We start from the raw sequence: 17,185 nt of genomic DNA, 5'->3' as shown, positions 1-17,185 counted from the left end.
CTTGCTGACATACGCCCTTCAACAATTTGCTGAAATGCTCCCTTTGAGTTAGGACACTTCTCCTCTTTGAAATATTCTTCTGTTTCTACAGTTTCTTGCATAAGCCTAAATAGCAAAGGCTAGAAGGAATACTATCCCAAATGGTAACCTTCAAGTAAAGGAATAATAGGCAGAGAAGACCATGTTTCCGCACAGACCACAATCCCCAGTCACCCCTGCCTGCTGTCTCCACCCAGGCCCAGACTATTCTATGCCTCCAACCAGAGCTGACAGAAATGGGAGAGAAAAGCTCTCTACATGAGTATTCTCATCCATAAAAGGAGAATCTTTATTAAAGGAAAGAAAAATCCAATTTTTTAACCTATATTCAATGCAAACTTCCACAGACATTAGTAATAGACGCAGATCCAATTAACTGATTTGAATTTTATCATTGTCATTGTCAACAGACACTTAACGCGTATCCCTGGAGCCCTGCACATTGCACTAGATGCTAAGAGCTCATCTTCTTCCCCTGGAGGACATTTTAAATGAACAGTGAAATAGCTAAACTCTCGACATGAAAGAGAAAGGCAAGAGGAGTAAAAGGAATTAATAATTGGTCCCTAAGTAGAAACCTGCCTGGACTTTTCTCATTTCTTTTAATATCAATAATCATAAGTCATTTGCATATGTAAAGACATCTATTTATACATACACACCAAAAGAGATGATGATGATGATGATGGTAGATGATAATGATAGATGATAGATAGACAGATGTAAACAACATGCAAATGTACATAATGTTGTATCTATCTAGACAGGGATATATATAGTACATCTGTGTTCATAGATCTTTATCCAGACTTACATACACATACACAAGTGCCAAAAATTTCTTGTTAGTATCTCTTAATATCTTTAGTATAATTAATAAATGAAAAATAATTTTGATTTCACTGATTGGAATCAAATCGATGGCATTAAAGGACTTTCCTAAAACACCATTTGAATTTCTAAATCAAATGCGGACTTTATGATTACAGAGTTGTTAGCAATCTTGGATAAAATCCAGATGAGAGCAATACCCCTCTCTGAGAAATTGAGTAAAGAAATTTCAAGTTTAAACAGAAATAGCTAAGGAAAGATGTAACGCTAGGTCCAATTTAATTTGTAAACCCCAAAGTAGTATGGGATTACTGAACTTAGTACAAATGAGTTCTCCAGAAGGTCTTTATCTTTAGCCTGAATAAAGGGAAATGAATAAGCCCAGTAAATGTAGAGATTTGGATCACTGGTCAATAAAAGAACTTTTCCAAGCAATATGCTACACTGAATACATTTTGAAGAAAAATTGAACATTGATGAAGATTGTATTCCCAGAATGGGACCCAGTGTTAGCTGGGTAATCCGGATAACCAAGAAAGAAAGTTTCCTGCCCAGTGTATGAGGTATTTGTCTACCAAACAAGCAACATTCTGGTTTGTTCCAGGTGAGTTCTACTTACTGTTCAAAAGGGGAAAAGATATTTACTGAGAAGAGAGAATGAATGTCACTCTATTTTGGATAGACATCCTCAGGAAATTTTATTAACACACATGATATAAAAATGTACTAAAAGGCTGAGACTTTCACATTCTACCAAACAATAGGCATATCAGTACTTAGTCTCTCTCGTTGGCAGAACATACCTATAAGCCCGGGCCTGGACATATTGACTGTGGCAGAGCCAAGCACCTGAAAATAGAAAAGAGGACAAGTAACGACCATCCTAGTGTCAGTAGATTTCTCTTTGAATATTGCTTTTGGCCTATTTTTCCTCATATTAAGGCCTGGCCTGAATTCTATGTCCCCTGGTAACCAGCCCTTCCTGAATTATGAACTCTCTCATATCTCTCTCAGGCACTTCATAATCCCCTTTCATGCTCCCTACCTCTCAGCTTAGTCTTCTGGTTCTTACTGCCTAAATTATAATAAAGGTTCAATGACTTTATGAACATAAAGTTGTCTTAGTCAATTTTATGCTTCTGTAACAAAATGTCCAAGACTGGCTAATAAAGACAGAGATGATTTCTTACAGTTCTGAAGACTGAGAAGTCCAAGCTGGAGAGATTGACATATAATGAAGACTTTCTTGCTTCTGATGGCAGAAGACATCAAGAAAGCAAGAGAGAAAGAGAGAGAGAGAAGTGGGGGGGCACAAGAGAGGGCCAAACTTGCTTTTCCAGCAACCCACTGTCATGACAGTGAACCTATTTGCATAACAAATCCATTCCTGTGATAAAATTAATCTATTAATGAGAGCAGAGCTCTTATGACCTACTTACCTCCAAAGGTCCCACCTGTCAACACTGTTGCTTTGGAGATTAAGTTTTCAACACGTAAAATTGGAGGGGCAGACCATAGTCAAATTACTCAGCAAATAAAATAGCTAATGCTAGTATTGTTGCCTCTCCCCCAAAACTCAAATTGAGGATACTTGTCTAAACCACAGGAGCAGAAAACTTTGGTGGAAGATATTGGTAGGAGAGACTAGAACTAACCTGCCTATCCCAGAAACCTTAAGGAACTACTTAGTAGAGAAAAAGTCCATTGGAAGTAGAGGCAGAAACATCATGCCGAAGTAAATGAACATTATGAAAGCCACCTTAAGCCAGATCGGAGAGAATAGGTACAGTCAGAACCAGTGGAAATTGTTTCACAGTAATCCATAATTCTGTATTACCCCTGATATTTATTTTATTTTGACTCAGTATGAAATTTTGCTAGAATTACCAGAACCTCTTATGTCCTGTCATTGTATCAGTTAGCTTTTGCTGTGTAACAAATTACCTCATATTTTATAGCTTAAACCATGCATTTAGTGCACCAATTTATTGATGATTGCCTTTGTGATAGTCATGACTTATCTTTTAGTTTGCTCATACATCTGTGGTTCAGCTGGCTGACTTGCTAGGTTGGGCTGGTTTATGATGATCACTTCTGGGACATTTCAGATGACTTGGGCTTCTTTTCACATCCCTTTTATCTTCTGTTAGGCAAGTTTGGGCTTTATCACAATTTGGTTGCAGAGTCCCAAGATGACAAAGGCAAAAGATTAAGGTTCAGAATGTAGACAGTATTTGCTCTAGCACATTTTATTAGTCAGTCCAAATTCAAGGAGTAAAGACATCATTTTTAATTTTGCATTAGAAGAAGTACCAGGTCACATTGCAAAGGGCACAGAGTTAGAGAAGAAAAGTATTTGAAGACACTTTTTAAATTTTTCACAACCTGTAAGTGGATCCATATTCAGAGTAGTCCAAGGCATATTTTCCATATCAGAGAAAACTAAATTATAGGAATGAGCATTGAATAGGGGGAGCAATAAATAAACACATTTAGTATCATCACTGATAGATATCAAACACCCGAAAACTTAGGTTTCATTCTACTAAAATTACATAACATATAAAAGCAAAGGATTATAACAACATACATTATGAACTCTTAGAAATCAGAAGTCCTTGTGTATTTCATAGCAGTTCATCTTTTCTGCAGTTTGGGATAGGTTAAGAACAATAGGGAATGAGTAGATTTTTCTGTTGTTTGTGTGTGTGTGTGTGTTTGGTGAGTAGCAAATTCTGACCCCTGTTGTCCTTTTCCATGGAGAATTCAGAGTGGAACAAGAAGAGTTGAACACAAAGAGAAGACAGGAAAAAGAGAAAATTGTAAAAAAGGAAAGAGTATCTATCATTTGGCTCTGTATATTGGGTTACAGGATGAGCAAAATATCTTTCACAGATATTTACTGTATCCACCCTATTGAGTAGAAGGATATATTGAGCAAAGAATTAGTGTTAAATACTTCATTAGCTGTAGTAGAGTCATATGTGTGTTGGACCTTAGATGAGTGTCCTTGAAAGGCCCATGTATTGTAGACTTGATCCCCATGTCATGGACCAATTAAAAGAGGTAGAAACTAAAAGAGGCAGGGCCCATTTGGAAGTCTTCCTGCCATAAGATGGTTGGAGGGACCGTGAAGACCTCGATCATATCTTGTCCCTCCTTTGCTTCCTGGCTGCCATCAGAGGAGCAGCTTCCTGTACTGCGCATTGCTGCCATGCTGCCCCATCACAGGCCCAGAAGTAACGGCGTCAACTAAACATGGACTGAGAACTCGAAGACTGTGAGCTAAAAGAGATCTTTACTTTGCGCAAGTAGACTTATTTTGTCATCGTGATGGAAAAAATTTAGTAACACAGACCTTTTCTTGTGTTCAAGAAACTTTCTTCCTCCTGAAGGAGAGAGACTCCAAAACGAATAATATCAAAACAGTAAGTGCCTGTATGATATTCCATAGAAACACAGCAGAAGGATCCAGAAAAGAGGTTAACCCTGAGAGTGGGCATTGGCAGAAGTGGTTCATAGAAACAGGGGTGGGTCATAGAAGATGTTACAAGATACCCCCAGAAACAAATGTTTGAACTAGTTCTTCAGGAGAAATGGACTAAATGGAGAGCCCGATGGGGTGCTAGGAATTGTTGGAGAGAAAATATTCCAGACAAGGAGAACAGAATTAAGAAGCATCCTGAGGCATGAGAGAACATTGTTGTTTGGGGAAAAAGAAGAGTCAAGAATTGCTCAATTATAGAACACATGAAATAGTACAAGAATTAAGTCTGAAAAAAAAAACCTATTTATTCCATCCAAAAGAACAAGAATATCCACAGGCTTAAAGATTCCCAACTGTGGTGATAGAAATCATCTGATATTCTCCACCCTGACAATTACTTCATATTTAATGTCTGATGTTTTCAGCTCTGTTAACAATAGAACATTCTTCAAAACCTGCAGACCAGTTGGTAGACAAAACGCTGCGTGTGATGTAATATCACCCAAACAACTTAAGTTACAAAATAAAGTTTAAATAAGTTTAAATAAACCTAAGAAAACTGCCTTCCATTTTTATCAAATCTTTTCCTCTATCTATGAAAGGACTAACCCTCATTATAAACCCCAGGAATACTCTGTCATTTCCACAAAAGAGAGAGGAGGGAAAAGATAAATTTCTAGGGATGGTTTTGCACACCAATGACAGGCACAGGTTTCTAAAGGATGGTTTCCAACCTGTTAATAGCTTTTAATACACAACAGCTGCAATCCATGAAAAAGATAAATATTCATGGCACAAAGCATTTATAAGTATCGAATGTATATTCATGAACAAATGGCTTCCCCTGCCTTTAATAGTGTTTGCTGTGCAGCCAGGGAAGAATGGACAAAGTTTCCTCTAACTACTACTGCTGAATCTGCTGCTATATCTCCTGCATGTCCGTTCTATGGTGATTGTAGACAGAACAATAGCCATGGAAATAAAAAATATATAAAAAAAAACTTTGCCTGGAATCAGTCCCTACTCATTTTAGATATTGGATAACAGCACTTCCCTGCATCAACTATGAATGGCAGATTTTAACTGGCTGTGACTTATTTTTTTGCAAGAAGCATTTCATATTCAAGCCCTGAGTAACCACACGGGCACTATAATATCCATTGTTGACCCTCCTCTTTCAATGTGCTTTGTCACGGCATGCCCTACCCCCACTTTACTAAGAATACTGGAAAGGGAATTTGAACACACTGAACAGCACTCTCAGGTGATCATCAGTATCCTGTTGTCATGGCCTCAGAATGTTTTGTGTGGCACAGAGGCAAAAGAATGACAGTGCAAACTTTGCAACAAAAGTCTTTGTTATTTGGTGAGGTGGTGGATGGTATGTGCTTTTGAAAATTGGCATATTGTTTAATAAAAGTGCTGTTTGCTCCATTATTTCTCCAGGAGGGATTCAAGAATAGAAACAGGTGAAGACATGTGTCTTTTGTTGAACAAGAATAAGGAGTTGTATAATGAGGAGTTGAACAAGAATAGGATCTTAGGGCACCAAACAAAGCTTGCTAAAAATTGAACAATAAAATAAATAAATAAAATGGAATAATTGAAATTGTAACAAGTAGGTAAAGGAGGCTTTCGATTTTGAAGACATGGTCTCCTACTTACTTTTCTCAAATTGTTCTGGTCAGCTCCCAGCTTCCATTTAGGATTGTAAGAAAAATAATTCTATCAGAAATGTCAACTTTTCCCTTTTGGCCTGTTAGCCCTTCTTGTCCACTCTAAGAGATGTGCTTTTAAGATCATTATGATAAACTGAAAAGGTGATTGGAGACCATTCCCTCCTGCATGCTTTCATAAAGGTGCTAGTTATATCTCAATTTTAGTTTGCAAAGTTAAATTGTATGTGATCATCTCAGTGGATTTTGCAATGTATTATATCCAAATCTACGTTTAATCTAGTATATGAAATGATTTCAGCCCTTGGTGTTGTAAGATTGAGATTGCATATGAGAGCGGGTGAGCAGGAAACACCTGGTTACACAGGTCAAGGTTGTAGAAATATCATGGATTGTAGCTGTCGTTGGCTAGTCTGGATGCATACCTCTCTACAGATGAAATGGTTTTAAATTTAAAGTATAGCTTCAGTATCTAAAACAACCACTTGAATTGTATTTGAAAATCAAACCTTTCATGAGGAAATGTTGCTCAGATTTCCATACATAAATGAAATGGGTTCTCTAGAGAGTGATGGATCCCTGCAGACCTACAATTAATTCCCTAGATCCTTCCCACTTCTAGTTATAGAATTCAGGTCATGCTACTATCATCTTTTTAAACTGTCTTAATAAAGTACTTAATATATGTCAGGCTCCTCTGTGTCAATTTTTTTATTCTATTCTTACTAAGGAAGAGCCATTCATGTTGCAATTCAACAGCATATCACAAAATTCTCAGTCACTTGAGAAGTAGAAATAATATAAAAGTCATAGGAACTGGTCTCTTATAATTAATTCATTTATTTGAATGACTTTTCTTATTGTATCATGCTCTGGTACTCTGTGGACTTACTGTAGATGCAGCAGCCCTTTCTCCCAAGATGTTCTCAGACTAACACAGAAAACAAATGAAGTGGCCACACAGTTAGAATGTAGCACAGCAAAGCTCCTGTGGATGAAGTAGAAGTTTCAGCAAGATTCAGACGTATTAAGGACAGTTGCCCCAGGTCCCACAATAAGAAAGCAATAAAGTCTGATGTTGAATCCAATTTTTCAGACTGTTAATACTCTCTGTATTGTTTATAATGAAATACTGATTTATCTGTATCCAGTCTCCTACATATAGGGAGGCCACTTGAAAATAGCCACAAGAAATTCTCTCCCTCTCCCCTTAGACAGAGCAATTAGAATTAGGTCACATGTCTGATCTTAGCTACAAAGAAGACCAAAGATGGGAAGTAAAGAACAAGCTTCTAAAGACTCCTTTAAGTGAGGGTTTCACTAGCAAAAGCAAGGGCAGGAAGGCTCTGGCTTTAAGTGAGCCTTCCTGCTTCCATTAGGCTCCTGAGTCTCTCCTGACCCTGTAGTCAGTCTCAGAGCTCACTGTTGAAGTCCAAAGAGTAGAATGGAACTTGGTCCACCAGTGGTACTCACAGACCTTTGCAACAAGTGAAGCCCACTGATACCTAGGGCTGCACGTGATGGGAAACTGTAGCCTTGGACAAGGAGAGGTGGCAGAACAGATAAGCCTCGAACTGGCTCTATGGCTTTGTATCTTCCACATAACTAAATATTGGAGCCTCTACTGGAATCCCAGCTATTCCCTCTGCCACCCTTTCCATGTCCCACAAATTAGTGACTAGGTTCTAAATTTATTTTTACTTCAGTAAAAGTAAAGCCCTCCTTAGCTGCAATTTGGCTTGATGTGATTCAGTTACCCATCATTAACTGTATATGAAAACAATTAATCAAACAATTAGATGAAAAATTGTAAAAATAAACAATTCATATAGTTTTAAATTGTGTGACACTCTGAGTAGTGTGGTAAAATCTCATGTCATCCTCTTCTGTCCAATCCAGGTTATGATGTGGATCCATGCTATATACACTAACCACCCATCTGTCACTTAGTAGCTGTCTTTGTTATTAGATCAACTACTGCAGTATCACAGTGCTTATCTTCAAGTAACCCTATGTAGTAGCCTAATGCTACTTCTGGGTGCCTACATCATTAACCTCACTTTATCTCATCATGTAGGAGCTATATCATCTCACATCATCAAAGAAGAACAGTGAGTACAGTACAATCAGATATTTCAAGAAAGAGACCACATTCACATAACTTTCATTGCAATATTTTGTCTTCATTGTTCTGTTTCATTCTTATTTGTTGCTGTTAATCTCTTACTTTACCTAAATTATAATTTAAACTTTATCACAAGTATATATGTATAGGAAAAACAGTACATATAAGATTTGGAAGCAAGACTGCATGAGGGACAGGTGGTCGGCACAGATAGTAAATGATGGGTGGGAGAGATGAGGGTTAATTGGTTAATTATCAAAGAAAAGAAAACGGGTTGCTAACACATCTGGGGTCTGGGGAATTGCTCCTTCATGAAGAGTTTGAGGACATCCCCAACCCCCACACATACCTCCCACCACCCCCACTGACCCCCACACACACATGTTTTTCCTGCCTTTAGGCACTAATCAGGTAGGGAGTGAGAGGAATCCTGAGATACATTAAAATGCAAGACACACCCACTCCCAAGGATACCCAGCTCTGGGTCCCCTGCTCTCCCAAGAAGTCTATCTCCATCTATATTGTTCTCTTACATAAAACTTACTTTCTACGATTGCCTTGGCCATTATTGGGTGTTTAATCATCAACACTGGAGAAACAAAGACCAGATCCTGATTTCCAAAACAGGTATCAGAATTATTCACAACTTCAATCATCCACTGGGGTCTTGGAACATGTCCCCCATCAATCACGAAGGATTTCTGTACCAATGGTAATGTTCTAAAGTGAAGGAATAAACTAATCAATCATGATACAGAAATTAAATACTGTTCATGCATGGGAAGGAGTTCAGTACCTCTGAACCCCTACAACTAAAAGTGTTCCAGGAGAGCTGGAACCAAGCTCTCCCCAAACCCCGGGGAAAACTGCTGCCCACTGCTCCCTAGGGCTAACACTTTGTGGGCAGCTATTGTCTTGGGGAGGGAGCAATGGGTGCCAGACTCAGCCTCCCACTGTCTTTATAAATGGACTTACAACATCCTAAATATCACTCGTGTGCAAGATCATTTTGCAGGTGTTGATTCTGGAGGAAAATCTCAGGGGGACAGAAGAGGTATCAGCTAAAGAGTAGACAGGAAGAGGTGAGCACAGAGAGAAAGATGCTTTTGGGTCAGTTCACTACCTCACCTAGATTTGTTATGGGTTGACACTAAATGAAAAGTTGATGGAAAACCTAAACACTGACACATTCTAATTCCTAAAAAAAACTGCCTTTTAAAACAAATAAATGTATATGTGTGCTACTTAAGATTATTCATGTCAGAATATTTGCCAGTTGTAGTTCTCAGTAATCATCTATAAATGTAGAAGAATATCCTAGTTTTTCATGGTTGGGTCAGTAGAAAGTGGGTATTTAATTTTGAACCCTACAATAAAATATTGAAATCTCTACATTGAAATCGTGAACCAACATTCACTATTCTGGTTCTTCCAACCATCATAAAAATACAAAGCTTTCTGCCCAAGGGGGCCCTTGATGCCTCTCTGCAGTGGAAGCAAAGCTTCCGTTTGAAGGGAAATCTTAAAAAAAATTAAAATGCAAATCATCACATGGCCATAAGTTCCCTGATTATAATACATTTACACACCCACTTCAAATAATCAATGAAATTACTCAGAGTTGCCACCTTGACCTCAGGATTCCTTCTTGCTAAAAACCCATCTCCATGGGAACTATCTGCCTTTGGTCCCCTAGGCTTAAGCCTAATCAAGTTCTCTCTGAAACATACCTCTAACTTGTAAGGACTCTGGTTTTGCTGTAGACAGAATGATTTGCTATATGATTCTTGCTCCTGTGGAAAAAAAAGGAATTCAAGAAATAGAGGAACCTTCCTTGAGTGAATTGAAGCTAAGTTTATTATTGCACACCGTAGACCCTGAAAGCAAAAGTGTGTATATGTTAAAACTCCATGCAAGTGTATACAAAGCCAAGTACAACAAAAAAACGTGGATTTTTTTGGTTTTGGGGTTTTTTTTTTTTTTTTTTTGGTTTTTTTGTGTGTGTTAACCCAGGGTCACTCTCAAGTAGGCTGGATTACACTGTGCCTGGCTAAAACATGTTTTCCATATATTAATCACAGGCAATGTTGCTCTCCATCCCAAATCTTGAAATGGAAGTCATTTCTAGTTGGGAACAGACATATGACTTTGGAATAAAAGCTATTCTGACAAAGGCTGGCACAGGTGTTTTTCCATAAAGAATGTGACTATGACCTTTTACAATAAGAGGCTACCAAGCCCTTAGGGAGGTGATATCAAACTGTGCATCACAGCCTGCCACTCCCCATGTTGGAAATTCCATTGTCAGTAAGCACAGTAAGAGCGCAGTTCTTTGTGCAGATTGTGTTCCTGGTTGGAAGACCATCTGGACAGAGGTGTGAGAGAAGTGCTGGTAACTCTGCAGAGGAAACTCTTCTTTCCTACTGGGGGCTGGGAGCCCATACTCAGAGGCAGGCGGATAGATAGCATGTGTCAGAGCAAGAGTTGTTGAAACAACAATATTGGTACAGCAAAAACACTATTTACTGTACATATGAAGGCTCTTGTCCTTTCAAGGTGAAGAAAAAAAATCAATTAGCTGGTCCATGTTTTGGCCCTCTACAAAACACAGAAAAACCCCCACTCCATTCATATATTGTAGTATTCACAAAATTTGTGAACCCCACGGGACTAACTCTTTAGGATTTGACATCCCTCTCTGACCTTACATTCTTAGGTAAGTATGTGCTTCCCTTAAGTCTCACGTAGGGTACAGCATCAGCAAACTCTAATTGCACTTAAGTAAACATGTCATTTGCATTAGGATGTTATAGCCATCTCCAAGTCCCAGTCCCCTTTATTTGAAGCAGAGTGATTCTCCATCAATGAATCCTGTCAAAAAATGGAGCTAAAATGAATCAGAAACCACTTTGAAGTGGATGCAGCTGAGTTCTTCTCTGATAGAAAACTTAGATGCATTTGCTCCCTGTGGAAGCTCAGGCTGGGGAGTGGCGGATGTGTGCACACCAAGTCTTGCACTGGGTTGATGTCTTGGTACCACATGAAGTTCTTACACCACGTCACCTGTTTCTATTCATTGTCCTCTCAATTGCCCAGGATTCCACATCGGCTTTGTGATTAAGTAGACACAGGAGGCAGCATTTCAAAATGGCAAGGAGGGCAAGGGGTGCTGAGTAAGAAGCAAGACTCCAAGACTTTGGAAAATATAGACCCTTACCCGAGAAACCTTGTAAAATAGCACTGAAAATGACAGTCGAGGAGAAGAAAGACGAAGGAGAGAGAAAAGTATTAGGCTCAGAACATGGAGGGCTGCTTCCAATTTACTTTGAAACACAGGTCGATGAGAACAAATACCATTTCTTTCCAGGTTCCCAATAACTTCTCCACCAATTGTGTGGGTTTTTGTTAATTTTTTTATTTACTTGTGTATTTATCTATCTATCTATCCATTTGTTTATTACTTGTTTATTTATTTATGTTATCATAGTCTTGTAGCTACTGGAAGGAAAAAAAAACTTTTCAAAGATTAAAGAATTTTTTTTGTGTCATTGCTGAGCTGAGGAGCAATTGGAATTGAATTAGGGAATAATGGATCTGGTATCTGAAAGAGGCACCTAAATGGAATAATGAGTATTGGCAATAAAATAAGGGAAGGGTCAGATTTAATGATCCTTGACCTTTGGGTAAGAAGAAGATGTTGCTGTATTCTCCTTTAATAATATAATAATTGTGGACATCTTTGAGTACTTCTCAGGGTTCTGAACTGTTTCAAGCATGTGATAGCTGTTAAATATTTCAGTCCTCACCAAATCCAATGGGATATGTATAAAATTTCTATTTTATAGAAACCGAGGCCCAGACAAGTAATTCGCCCACAGTTAGATGTCATCTTTCCACTCTTCTTCTCTCCTCTGTGCTCTACTTCTTAAATAATTTCTTAAAGAAGAGATCCGAACTCATTTATCTTCTCCTTGCTCTTTCAGTCTCCACCCCCCACAGTACAGACCAACGCACCTGTCATGAAGAATCACCAATGACCTCATAGCTTCCAGTTCTGCTGACCTATTTTTTTTATCCTTCTTTCCACTTCTCTTCTTGGAAGTGTTTCCTATCCTTTTTCATCCCCTTCCCTTCCAGGGCAGCAATGTCTCCTCCTGACTTTGCTCCTCCTGTTTTGCTGGCCACTCACCTTCAAACCTCTGAGCGGCTTCAGCCATTTCTTATATTTTCTGGAAAGCTCCAGACTCTGTATTTCACTCACTTCTGATTCTGGTTCTAAAGCATCTCAAAGAGATTTTAGGAGGTTATCGATCACCTGGGATATTCTTTGAGCCATTTCCTGCCCTCTTCCAAGATCCTGGCTGTCCTGATGCACCTCACACTATGTTGGGAATAGAGGCAGGAAGAAGTGCGTTACCACCTACCTTAACGCTTAGTGAAATTGACTCAAAACCATTTGAGAAAACAGAACTCATTTTTCTTCCCTTATCCTCCAAAAGATATATTCCCTCTCTCCTACCTTAAATGGACACTTCTTCTAAGAGTCACTTTGACCTGCCATTTTTCTAAAGAAGAAGGAGGAAGAAAAGGAGGGAGAGGAGTCTTTTTAATATGGTATATGTTGAAAATAACGAAAAGAGGAAACTGGAGATTGGGGAAGAGAAAAGAGAAGTGCAGTCACGGGCACACTACATTCTGTGAAGCAACATTGAAAAAAAAAATCTATAGAGGAAGCTCTAGCCTGGGAGTCACGTGCATTGATTTAGAGAGAAACAGGCTGAGATGGGGAGCCGAGACCAAGCAGTACAGGATGTTCTGGGGTGCCGCAGCAGATGTCACCAAGGACAGAGACAGGCTTGGCTACACTATAGGTACAGGGAGAAAGGGATGGGTGTTTGGGATGGTGATCTCTGTGTGTTCCAAAAATTCCCTCCTTCGATTTCCTCTACTTTAAAATAATGACAATAGCCAACCTATTAGGGTGTCCATAGTGCAGTTTATTCAATAGTCTTCTTGAATAATAAAACTTCTATTTGCTGGGTATGTACTTTGCTAAGAACTCTAAATGAATTATCTCACTTAACTTTTCCATCAATCCCAGAGAAGAGATACTAGAAGCAGATCCCTTTAATTTTTTTTTTTTTTACCGGTACCTTATAATTATATACATAATGGTGGAATTCATTATGGTATATTCATATGTGCAGAAGTATACTCCTTTTGCAAAGAAGTCAAGAATCTTGTCAGGAATAAAAGCAGCAGGGATTTGATATAGGATTATGTGATACTGAAACGAATACTCTTAAGTAATCACATGTAAATGTGATTATCCAACACCATTAGTCATCAGGGAAATCCAAGTTGAAACCACAATGAGACACTGGTATGCACCCACCCAAACGACTGCACTCAGGCCTGGCAATGCCAAGCTCTGGTGCAGGGTGGAGAGCAGCTGTGACCTCCATACATTGCTGATGGAAGTGTAAAATGCTACACAAAAATAAAGTTTGGCTGTTCCTAATAAATTTATACATGTTCCTGTCCATTGGCTTCAGCAATCTTGCTCCTGTATATTTAGCTAATAAGAAAATGCACAACCACAGAAAAAAAAATATGTAAAAATGTACATAACAGCTTGATTTATAATAGCCCAAACTGAAAACAACCAGGTAAAGAACTGTAGTAAATTGGTACATTATTTCAATGGAATACTACTTAGTAATGCGAAGAAACAAGCTGCAAATGCACTTTATGACTTAAATGCATCTCCCAGACCTTATGCTGTAAAAAATAAAAGCCAGACACAAGAGAATACATGCTTGGGCTAGGGTTGTGGCTCAGTGGTAGAGCGTTTGCCTAGCAGGTGTGAGGCCCTGGGTTCGATATTTAACAACACATAAAAATAAAGATATTATGTCCATCCATAACTAAAGATATACATGTATTTTTAAAAACAGAGTTCATACTGTACCATTTCATTATAAAGTATTAAAAGTGGCAAAACTAATCTATGGGTTAAGAAATTGTGAAGAAACAAATAACCCAATCAACAAATGGGCCAAGGACCTGAACAGACACTTCTCAGAGGAGGTTATACAATCAATCAAGAAGTTCATGAAAAAATGCTCACCATCTCTAGCAATCAGAGAAATGCAAATTAAAACCACCCTAAGGTACCATCTCACTCCAGTAAGAATGGCAGCCATTATGAAGTCAAACAACAACAAGTGCTGGCGAGGATGTGGGGAAAGGGTACACTTGTACATTGTTGGTGGGACTGCAAATTGGTGCAGCCAATTTGGAAAGCAGTATGGAGATTCCTCGGAAAACTGGGAATGGAACCACCATTTGACCCAGCTATTCCCCTTCTCAGATTATTCCCCAAAGACCTTAAAAGAGCATATTATAGGGATACAGCTACATCAATGTTCATAGCAGCACAATTCACAATAGCTAGACTGTGGAACCAACTTAGATGCCCTTCAATAGATGAATGGATAAAAAAAATGTGGCATTTATACACAATGGAGTATTACTTAGCACTAAAAAATGACAAAATCATGACATTTGGAGGGAAATGGATGGCATTAGAGCAGATTATGCTAAGTGAAGTTAGCCAATCCCTAAAAAACAAATGCCAAATGTCTTCTTTGATATAAGGAGAGTAACTAAGAACAGAGTAGGGAGGAAGAGCATGAGAAGAAGATTAACATTAAACAGGGATGAGAGGTGGGAGGAAAAGGGAGAGAGATGGGAAATTGCATGGAAATGGAAGGAGACCCTCAGGGTTATACAAAATTACCTACAAGAGGAAGTGAGGGGTAGGGAAAAAAAAACAAGGGGGAGAAATGAATTACAGTAGATGGGGTAGAGAGAGAAGAGGGGAGGGGAGGGGAGGGGAGGGGGGATAGCAGAGGATAGGAAAGGCAGCAGAATACAACAGACACTAGTATGGCAATATGTAAAAAACATGTATGTGTAACCGATGTGATTCTGCAATCTGTATACGGGGTAAAAATGGGAGTTCATAACCCACTTGAATCAAATGTATGAAATATGATATGTCAAGAACTATGTAATGTTTTGAACAACTAATAATTAAAAAAAAGAAATTGGGAAGAGAGATGGGAGGGACAGACACGGAACAGACTTTGTTGTTGTTATTGGTTCTGAGGTGACAAAATATATTCTATATTTTAATGAGGCATGGGTTATGGGGTATATGCATTAGCCAAGATTCGAGTTAAGATCAATTTTAGCATTTTAGTGTGTATAAATTTTTCCCCCAAAAGAACTAAATAAAGAAGTAGTCATAAATGGGAGGAGACCAGGAGAGAGGTGGTTTAGGGGGAAAAGCATGAGTGAAGGGTGCTAGCTCCTGAAGTTGGGTGACAGCTAAGTACATGAGGAGACAGAGCACAGGTCTGTGTACTTCCATGAGTTTGGATTGTTCCATAGTAAAAACTTTTTAAATGAAGTTATTTAATTGTAAGTCATTTGTTTAGGATAATTAAAATACAAATGAGTAGTTGGTTTGAGGCCAGATTGTGCATCACCTGGGCCCAGGACAAAAAGCAAATCCCATTGTATTTCTTACCTTCTGGGAGATTTGACACATGTTTCCATGCTCTGTCCTAGAGAACAATTGTGGCCTCCTGAGGGTGGCTGGCAAGATCCTTTACACCGAAGCTGTACCCCTAAAGCAGTGTGAGGACCATTTTTAGACACACAGCAAGCCCTCCTTATGTGAGTTCTGCTTTCATGATTTAGCCATCCATGGATTGAAAATATTTTAAAATATTGCATCTGCACTAAACACATACAGGCTTTTTTCTGGTCCTTAAACAGTTCTCTGAATAATTCAGTACAGCAACTACTTACATAGCATTTACATTGTGTTAGGTACTAAAAGTAAGCTACCAATAATTTAAAGCACAAAGGAGGATATGTGTAGGTTATATGCAAATGTTCTACCATTTCATAAATGAACTTGTACATCCCCAGAATTGGGTTCTTCAGAATTCCTATCCACCACAGGCCCTGAAGGATGATCATCTCTATGAAGGTCATTATCCCATTAAAAGATTTATTTTTTAAATTGTATCAATAGGGACCCAAACTGGGTAGATAAGTGGAAAAATCTACAGAAAATTTGAGTTTTGGATGCCTTTCAACTTTTTCTAGGACTACTGCAGTAGGAAGAATCTCAAGATCGCCCCCAGGATTCTGATTTCCTGTATACCTGTGTTTTAGTTAACACTTCATCACTGTGACACAAATACCTGATAAGAACAACCTAGAGGAATGAAAGTTTATTTTGGTTCATGGTTTAAGAAATTTAGTGCCAGGCTTTTAGTCCACGGTGGGCCGAGTGAGTGCAAATGAGGCAGAATATCCTGGCAGAAGAATATGGCAGAAAAGAAGCTCATATCCAAAGCATAACAACCAGCCTGCCATAATACCTTTCTCTTGAAGGTGGGCAGAGACAGTGCCTGTGAGAGAACCTCTCTGGTTACTGATCACTTGACTTTGAGTTAATCAAAAGAGAGATTCTTCTTGGTAGGCCTGGCTAATCAGGCGATTGCTTCCAGAGAAGGTAAAATACCAGAGGGATGTGCTTCTATTGGCCTCAGATATAAAGCAAACTAACAGGCTGTGATATAACCTATGGAGGGATCAGGTAGCAAGGACAAGTGGGTGACCTCTAGAAGCTAAGTGTCTTCCAATTCACAGCTAATGACAAGGTGTTTCCTCCACTCCACAGCCTCAAAGAACTGTTTCTCATAACCATCATGTGAGCTCAACAAACACTTAATATTTTGCATTAAAGTGTTTCTGGAATTAATTTAATTAGCTTCAGGGCCTCATATAACTGTGACCTGTGTCACATGAAGTCTATGTGGTGGGTCATGGTGGCCCTAGGAAGGTGCATGCCTCCATCACCACCAGCCCTACCATGTTTTAGGGACAGTACCTTGCACTTACCTTGAGGAGGTTGGAACAAGAGAGGGAAGTAAGGGCAGTGCC

The 17,185-nt window shown here is 38.8% G+C and overlaps 1 long non-coding RNA gene across 4 annotated transcripts in view; it reads right to left on the bottom strand.

Annotated features, from left to right (window-relative positions):
• The window catches only part of LOC110598061 (uncharacterized), a 95,529-nt gene that overhangs the window by 62,191 nt on the left and 16,153 nt on the right, over positions 1-17,185 (bottom strand). For 3 of the 4 annotated variants that reach the window (XR_013440399.1, XR_013440400.1, XR_013440401.1), the window contains one exon: positions 15,756-15,855. The exons of the other annotated variant lie outside the window; for it this stretch is intronic. This is a non-coding gene — a long non-coding RNA (uncharacterized LOC110598061). The remainder of the gene's footprint in view (positions 1-15,755; positions 15,856-17,185) is intronic. 4 annotated transcript variants of the gene reach the window in all.

Source organism: Ictidomys tridecemlineatus, chromosome 6 (genome assembly GCF_052094955.1).
Source record: "Ictidomys tridecemlineatus isolate mIctTri1 chromosome 6, mIctTri1.hap1, whole genome shotgun sequence".
In the NCBI taxonomy this organism is placed as follows: Eukaryota; Metazoa; Chordata; class Mammalia; order Rodentia; family Sciuridae; genus Ictidomys; species Ictidomys tridecemlineatus.
Note: the sequence above shows the minus strand (reverse complement) of the source record. Positions and strands in the feature narration are given on the sequence as shown.